This window comes from Triticum aestivum, chromosome 3D (assembly GCF_018294505.1).
Source record: "Triticum aestivum cultivar Chinese Spring chromosome 3D, IWGSC CS RefSeq v2.1, whole genome shotgun sequence".
Classification (NCBI taxonomy): domain Eukaryota; kingdom Viridiplantae; phylum Streptophyta; class Magnoliopsida; order Poales; family Poaceae; genus Triticum; species Triticum aestivum.
In genome coordinates this window covers 531,548,539-531,558,253 of record NC_057802.1, presented here as the reverse complement: position 1 = coordinate 531,558,253, position 9,715 = coordinate 531,548,539, and positions in this window count along the sequence as shown.

Below are 9,715 nucleotides of genomic sequence, written 5' to 3'. Positions count from 1 at the left end.
GGACGCCAGCGGGACCACCGCCCGACCCACGTCAACCAAGATTCCACCGCCGTTCACATGCAGCTTCCAGCCCAACCAGCTGGGCGGGCACCTGCGTGCCAACATGCAGCTCCCAGTCCAACTCATCAAGTGCCTGCGTGGCAGCATGCAGATCTTCGTGAAGGCTCCACCACCGCGCCACCTCAGCTGCCTGCCTGCCTACATGGCACCGCACGCATCACAGGCCGGGACGCGTGTCGAAGCGAGGAGGAGCGGCGACGGGCGGGACGGGCCTCGCCCCCGTCCCCGATAAAGCAAGGGGACACCTAAGCCACACATTAAATGCGTACCGAGCGATAAGCTCAGGGCACTGTACACCTTTCCACCTCCTGTGTGCCACTGTGGCAGCCCCTTCTGACTATAAAAGGAGGCCCATGGCATACTGGAGAAGGATTCGGCTCTTTCGAACCACGCACTGACCACAGCTAGTTCGAGAGCTCAAGAACTCTCAGAAATACACCCACCAAAGGGGGACTAGGGTTTTACGCATCCTCGCGGCCCGAACCTGGGTAAACGATCCCTGCACTGTCTACTAGCCCTGCTCTCCTCGCAACCCTGCGCCCCGGCAATTGTAGTAGGGATTCTTGTGATCCCATAGGTGTCGTTCCACACCGACACAAGACCAGTGCATAACAAGGTTTTTCCATTCAATGTCTTCTAAATTTAGCACAGGAGACTTCACCGGAAATTCGTTTACAGACTTGCCATCAAAGTGTGATTTCCTCAGGTAACACCGATACTGTTGCAATGCTTCCTTGAAAAGCACAAGCAAGCTTTGCTTGTCATGACTATCCAGATTGACCCTCGCCTACTTTAAAAAATTTAATGTAAATCATTGATGTGTTCAATCAGCAGCAAACAGGAAAATAATCACCATGAATAATAGCACTTACACGTAAGTGGGACAGGAAGATGTGAAAATGGTGTTTGTCTTCACTATAATCTTCCCATGATGGGAATATATGCACGTACTCCCTAACAATATTGAAAGCATTATCTTTTAAACTGGGAATAACTGGAATGGGGTTATGATCTGCAGGAATTGGCCGTCTCTGCAGTTGGGATAGGTCTTCGGCCGGTGGACTTGCTGTACTTTTTGCTGGAGTGGGATTTTTCTGTGGTACAACTGGTGCTATGGCAATTGAAATCGACATACCTTTTGCTGGAGTGTAGGTCCTGTGTGGTGGGGCTAGTGGTGTGGCCAGTGAAGTATGGGTACAGTCTGCTGGAGTCGGTCCTACGTTTTGTGTCACTGGTTGTAGAGGCAATATAAGTGGGGTGCTGTCTGATTTCTCCGACACCACCACATTTTTCAAGGACTTTGCTGGTGCTCCTTCAGGTTCGGCAATCACCCTCTTCCTATTTGATGTATGATGCACAAGAACAACATTTGAGTGGAAAAACATGGTATGATGGCAGATGGAATATGTATTGATAATGGATGGGCATGGCATCTTCACATATATGATGAGTAAACTAAGCAGATGGCGGTGCAACAAAGTAGAAGAAATGCAAGACACCTTATGCAAGATATGCGCAATCAATAAATCCTTGCCAAATTAGAACATGCACCTTGATGGGTGAACAGGACATGCCATCTGCCTTCGACTCCTGGAGGTTAGAATAGTCATTAGGATCATATTTTGAACAAGCACTACTAGGGAAAACCTTATACACATAATCTTAGCAGCATCGCGGTACAGGAAGAGGCGCTACTGCTAATTAGCAGCAGCACATGAACAATACAAGCGCTACCGCTAATCACTTAGCAGTAGCGCGGCTCGGTGGAACCACGCTGCTACTAAATCGACCGACAGTTCCCGCCACCCTAGGTTTAGCAGTAGCGCGGTCTTGCTCACCGCGCTACCGATAAAGTAATAGTAGTAGCGTGCTTTTTTTGGGTGGCACTACTGCTAATTTTGAAACTGGTCACATGGCGGGCCCCACTTAGCAGTAGCGCGTGTGCCGGAAGCGCGCTGCTGCTATGTTATTAGCAGTAGCGCGGTTTATGACCAGCGCTACTGCTAAGCCGCAACATATATCACCTTTTCCCTCCCCCTCCCCCTCCCCCACCATCTCTTCCTCACTTTCCCCTACCTCCCACTGATACGTCCATTTTGCATGATGTTTTCTTACTATTATTTATAATGTTTTTATCCATAATAATGCTTTTTGGAGTAATTCTAATGCCCTTTCTCTCATACTATGCAAGGTATACACAAAGAGGGAGAATTCTGGCAACTGGAAATCTGGACCTGAAAAAGCTATGTCAGGCTACCTCTTCTGCACAACTCCAAATGAGCTGAAACTTCACGAGGATTTTTTATGGAATATTTAAGAATTATTGGAACAAATAAGTAGCAGAGGGGGCCCACCAGGTGGGCACAACCCACCTGGGCGCACCAGGGAGCCCAGGCGCGCCCTGGTGGGTTGTGCTCACCTAGGCCCACCTCCGGTGCCCATCTTCTGGTATATAAGTCATTTTAACCTAGAAAAAATAGAGAGAGGACTTTCAGGATGGAGTGCCGCTGCTGGGGGAGTCCTGGATTATGGGGTCCCCGGGCGTCCGGGCTATGCGACATGGGCCGGACTGATGGGCCGTGAAGATAGAAGATAGAAGGCCTTCCTCCGTGTCTGGATGGAACTCTCTATGTGGATGGCAAGCTTGGCATATGGATGTGTAGTTTCCTTTCTCTGTAAACCGACTCTGTACAACCCTAGGCCCCTCCAGTGTCTATATAAATCGGAGGGGTTAGTCCGTAGAGACAATCATAATCACATAGGCTAGACATCTAGGGTTTAGCCATTACGATCTTGAGGTAGATCAACTCTTGTAACCCCTATACTCATCAAAGTCAATCAAGCAGGAAGTAGGGTATTACCTCCATTAAGAGGGCCCGAACCTGGGTAAACATCGTGTCCCCTGTCTCCTGTTACCTTCGATCCTCAGACGCATAGTTCGGGACCCCCTACCCGAGATCGGCCGGTTTTCACACCGACATTGGTGCTTTCATGGAGAGTTCCACTGTGCCGTCGATAGAAGGTTTATTGGCTCGTCCGATCATCAACAATGTTGCCGTTTACGGGGAAGCTTTCCTCCCTGGCCAGATTTTTGTGTTCGGCGGCTTCGTTCTGCGTGCCAACTCAATTGGCCACCTCGAGCAGATCGGCAGCTACGCCCCTGGTCATCAGATCAGTTTCAGGAACCAAAACTATGTCGTCGATATCCGAGGAGACTTGATCTTCGAAGGGTTCGTGGCTCCGACCACCGCTCTGGCCTTAGATCCAGAGCAAACCACCAGGTCCGAAGATGGGAGTTTGGAGCCCACCGGACTCTCCACTGCAAACCACACTATCAAGGATCCGAAGGCGATTGTTTCCACGGCGAACTCGGAATCAGACCGGGTCCCCCTATCACTGAAAGGCCGGACTCGCCCCCGGACTCCAGATCCAAACTCTCGAAGTCTGCGCCAAGCAAGCATGGCCAGGAGGCCTTCGCCCCGGGCAGCCCCGCGGACTGTCGTTTCCTCGTCCAAACCTCGCTCTAAAACGAGGCTCTGGACTTAATGCGATCCCTCGCCATCACAGAGGAATCACTGATGTCTACTACGCAACCTTCTTCTTGCAGACGTTGTTGGGCCTCCAAGTGCAGAGGTTTGTAGGACAGTAGCAAATTTCCCTCAAGTGGATGACCTAAGGTTTATCAATCCGTGGGAGGCGTAGGATGAAGATGGTCTCTCTCGAACAACCCTGCAACCAAATAACAAAGAGTCTCTTGTGTCCCCAACACACCCAATACAATGGTAAGTCATATAGGTCCACTAGTTCGGCGAAGAGATGGTGATACAAGTGCAATATGGATGGTAGATATAGGTTGTTGTAATTTGAAAATATAAAAACAGCAAGGTAACTGATGATAAAAGTGAGCACAAACGGTATTGCAATGCTAGGAAACAAGGCCTAGGGTTCACACTTTCACTAGTGCAAGTTCTCTCAACAATAATAACTTAATTAGATCATACAACAATCCCTCAACAAGCAACAAAGAGTCACTCCAAAGTCACAAATAGCGGAGAACAAACGAAGAGATTATGGTAGGGTACGAAACCACCTCAAAGTTATTCTTTCTGATCGAGCAATTCAAGAGTGCATAGTAAAATAACACGTAGCTATTCTTTCCGTTCAATCTATCATAGAGTTCATACTAGAATAAAACCTTAAGACACAAATCAACCAAAACCCTAATGTCACCTAGATACTCCAATGTCACCACAAGTATCCGCGGGTATGATTATACGATATGCATCACACAATCTCAGATTCATCTATTCAACCAACACAAAGAACTTCGAAGAGTGCCCCAAAGTTTCTACCGGAGAGTCAAGACGAAAACGTGTGCCAACCCCTATGCATAGGTTCATGGGCGGAACCCGCAAGTTGATCACCAAAACATACATCAAGTGAATCAATAGAATACCCCATTGTCACCACGGGTATCCCACGCAAGACATACATCAAGTGCTCTCAAATCCTTAAAGACTCAATCCGATAAGGTAACTTCAAAGGGAAAACTCAATCCATTACAAGAGAGTAGACGGGGAGAAACATCATAAGATCCAACTATAATAGCAAAGCTCGTGATACGTCAAGATCGTGCCAACTCAAGAACACGAGAGAGAGAGAGAGAGATCAAACACATAGCTACTGGTACATACCCTCAGCCCCGAGGGTTAACTACTCCCTCCTCCTCATGGAGAGCGCCGGGATGATGAAGATGGCCACCGGTGAGGGATCCCCCTCCGGCAGGGTGCCGGAACAGGGTCCCGATTGGTTTTTGGTGGCTACAGAGGCTTGCGGCGGCGGAACGATCTAGGATATTTTCTGGAGGTTTCAGTATTTATAGGATTTTTTGGCGTTGGTCTCACGTCAGGGGGGTCTCCGGGTTGTCCATGAGGCAGGGGCCCACGCCCAGGGGGGTGGGCGCGCCCCCCACCCTCGTGGGAAGCCCGGGACTCTCCTGGGCCAACTCTTTTACTCCGGGGGCTTCTTTTGGTCCAGAAAAAATCATAAAAAATTGGCATGTCAATTGGACTCCGTTTGGTATTCCTTTTCTGTAAAACTCAAAAACAAGGAAAAAAACAGAAACTGGCACTGGGCTCTAGGTTAATAGGTTAGTCCCAAAAATCATATAAAATAGCATATAAATGCATATAAAACATCCTAGAAGGATAATATAATAGCATGAATACTTCATAAATTATAGATACGTTGGAGACGTATCAGCATCCCCAAGCTTAATTCCTGCTCGTCCTCGAGTAGGTAAATGATAAAAATAATAATTTATGAAGTGTGAATGCTAGCAGGTGCACAAGTTTGATCAATGATAATTTCAATCACCTTTTCTAGCATCATCATATGTCATAACAGTAGCTCAACTCATAGAACTTTTCATGATCAAGTAACAAACTATTCACATGTTAAAGTATAGATCATAAACTTTCTTGAAAACTAACAAACCGTGTTATTAGTCATCAAACAATTACAATTCATCTTATTTTCAGGAAGAGTATATGTTAGAGCTTTGATTCAGCAAACTTCACATACTCAACTATCATTTAGTCTTCCATGATTGCTACCACTCAAAGTATATTTTTTGAACAAATAGTATTCATCGAACACAGAGAAAGATAGGGGCTTAATGTTTCGCCTCCCGACCTTTTACCTCAAGGGTAATGTCAACAGTAATAATTCATGCTCAAATATATTTGAATGGCCATATATGCTTAGGTCTTTCCATCACATGATGCTTGCCAACTAAAGAGTAGGTTGGAATGAGAAGGAATACTACTGACTCTTGCATAAAAGTAAAAGATAGGCCCTTCGCAGAGGGAAGCAGGTATTTGTAGAGGTGCCAGAGCTCGAAGCAAAAATAGAGATGAACATAATTTTGAGAGGTATGCTTTCATTGTCAACATAACGACCAAGAGTTCCCAATATCTTCCACACTACATACATTATAGGCGGTTCCCAAACAGAAAGGTAAAGTTTTTACTCCCCCTCCACCAACATTCACACTCCACGGCTTGTCCGAAACAACGGGTGCCGTCCAACTATTAACATTCCTGGGGGAGTTTTGTTTAAATTATTTGCGACTTTGTTTTTGATCTTTTGATCATAGGACTGGGCATCGAAGTTACCAGCCATTTTCTTGTGAATGATGAGCGGAGTCCACTCATCGTGAGAATAACCCACCTAGCATGGAAGATACTGATAGCCCCTAGTCGCTACATGAGCGATTCAGGCATACAAAACAGATTATTATTTGAAGGTTTAGAGTTTGGCACATGCAAATTTACTTGGAACGGCAGGTAAATACCGCATATAGGTAGATATGGTGGACACTCATGAAAGAAACTTGGTTCGAGGAATTTGGATGCACAAGCAGTATTCCCGCTTAGTACAGATATTTTGGCTAGCAAAGGATTCTAAATAGCAAGCACCACATGTTAGAGGATCCATAACAATATAACTTCTATACAAATATACCCAATCATAACTCATTAGGTTGTCTTCCTTGTCCAACTTCAACTAATTTGCTCAGGTTTGAAAATAATTAATGGGGCTCATAATCATAGAAGATGTCCAAGATAGTATATTTATATGTGAAATCTCTCTTCCTTCAATATTCTTTCATGAATTGTTCAAGTGACCAATACAAAGTTTGCTAACCTTCAATAAATTTACCACCTCTACTTTTTATATGTGAAGGTATTACTCCCCATGGGAAAGGCATATGAAACATATATAATTTCAGATTTATGACATTCAAATCATTCAACTATTTACTCATAGGATATAAGTGAAGCACACGAGTAAATGACAAACTACTCCAAAAAGATATAAGTGAAGATCAATGAGTAGTTAAATAATTATGTAGCTATGTGAGGACTCTCTCTCATTTAAGAATTTAAGATCTTAAGTACTTTATTCAAGCAGCAAGCAAAGCTAACGAAAAATAAAATGACGCTCCAAGCAAAACACATATCATGTGGTGAATAAAAATATAGCTCCAAGTAAAGTTACCGATGAACGAAGACGAAAGAGGGGATGCCATCCAGGGCATCCCCAAGCTTAGGCTCTTGGTTGTCCTTGAATATAACCTTGGGGTGCCTTGGGCATCCCCAAGCTTAGGCTCTTGCCACTCCTTATTCCATAGTCCATCGAATCTTTACCCAAAACTTGAAAACTTCACAACACAAAACTTAACAGAAAATCTCGTGAGCTCCGTTAGCGAAAGAAAACAAAACACCACTTCACGGTCCTTTAATGAACTCATTATTTATTTGTATTGGTGTTAAATCTAATGTATTCCAACTTCTCTATGGTTTATAAACAATTTTACTATCCATAGACTCATCAAAATAAGCAAACAACACACGAAAAACAGAATCTGTCAAAAACAGAACAGTCTGTAGTAATCTGTAACTAACGCACACTTCTGGAACTCAAAAACTTCTACCAAAATAGGAAGACCTACATAATTTGATTATTGATCTTCTGAAATTTGAATCAGTATTTTATCACTTTCTGGTGATTTTTAACAATTGTTTTCATGAGCAAAAAGTTTCTGTCTTTTTCAGCAAGATCAAATAATTATCATCCAAGAAGATCCTATAGGTCTTAGTTGGCACAAACACTAATTAAAACATAAAACCACATCTAACCAGAGGCTAGATGATTTATTTATTACTAAACAGGAACAAAAAGCAAGGAACAAATATAAAGTTGGGTTGCCTCCCAACAAGCGCTAACGTTTAACGCCCCTAGCTAGGCATGATGATTTCAATGATGCTCACATAAAAGATAAGAATTGAAACATAAAGAGAGCATCATGAAGAATATGACTAGCACATTTAAGTCTAACCCACTTCCTATGCATAGGGATTTTGTGAGCAAACAACTTATGGGAACAATAATCAACTAGCATAGGAAGGCAAAACAAGCATAACTTCAAGACTTTAAGCACATAGAGAGGAAACTTGATATTATTGCAATTCCTACAAGCATATATTCCTCCCTCATAATAATTTTCAGTAGAATCATGAATGAATTCAACAATATAACCAGCACCTAAAGCATTCTTTTCATGATCTACTTGCATAGAAATTTTACTACTCTCCACATAAGCAAACTTCTTCTCATTCGGAATAGTAGTGGGAGAAAACTCAACAAAACAACCATCATGTGATTGAAAATTAAGATCAAGATGACAAGTTTCATGGTTATCATTATTATTTATAGCATACGTGTCATCACAATAATCATCATAGATAGGAGGCATGCTTTCATCATAGTAAATTTGCTCATCAAAGCTTGGGGGACAAAAAATATCATCTTCATCCAACATAGCTTCCCCAAGCTTGTGGCTTTGCATATCATTAGCATCATGGTATTCAAAGAATTCATACTAACAACATTGCAATCATGCTCATCATTCACATATTTTATGCCAAGCATTCTATGTAATTCTTCTTCTAGTACTTGAGCACAATTTTCCTTTCCATCATACTCACGAAACATATTAAAAAGATGAAGCGTATGATGCAAACTCAATTCCATTTTTTGTAGTTTTATTTTATAGACTAAACTAGTGATAAAACAAGAAACAAAAAGATTCGATTGCAAGATCTAAAGATATACCTTCAAGCACTCACCTCCCCGGCAACGGCGCCAGAAAAGAGCCTTATGTCTACTACGCAACCTTCTTCTTGCAGACGTTGTTGGGCCTCCAAGTGCAGAGGTTTGTAGGACAGTAGCAAATTTCCCTCAAGTGGATGACCTAAGGTTTATCAATCCGTGGGAGGCGTAGGATGAAGATGGTCTCTCTCAAACAACCCTGCAACCAAATAACAAAGAGTCTCTTGTGTCCCCAACACACCCAATACAATGGTAAATTGTATAGGTGCACTAGTTCGGCGAAGAGATGGTGATACAAGTGCAATATGGATGGTAGATATAGGTTTTTGTAATCTGAAAATATAAAAACAGCAAGATAACTAATGATAAAAGTGAGCGAAAACGGTATTGCAATCCTTTGAAACAAGGCCTAGGGTTCATACTTTCACTAGTGCAAGTTCTCTCAACATGGATAACATAATTAGATCATATAACAGTCCCTCAACATGCAACAAAGAGTCTCTCCAAAGTCACTAATAGCGGAGAACAAATGAAGATATTATTGTAGGGTACGAAACCACCTCATAGTTATTCTTTCTGATCGATCTATTCAAGAGTCTGTAGTAAAATAACACGAAGCTATTATTTCCGTTCAATCTATCCTAGAGTTCATACTAGAATAACACCTTAAGACACACATCAACCAAAACCCTAATGTCACCTAGATACTTCAATGTCACCACAAGTATCCGTGGGTATGATTATACGATATGCATCACACAATCTCAGATTCATCTATTCAACCAACACAAAGAACTTCAAAGAGTGCCCCAAAGTTTCTACCGGAGAGTCAAGACGAAAACGTGTGCCAACCCCTATGCAAGTTCACAAGGTCACTGAACCCGCAAGTTGATCACCAAAACATACATCAAGTAGATCACGTGAATATCCCATTGTCACCACAGATAAGCACATGCAAGACATACATCAAGTGTTCTCA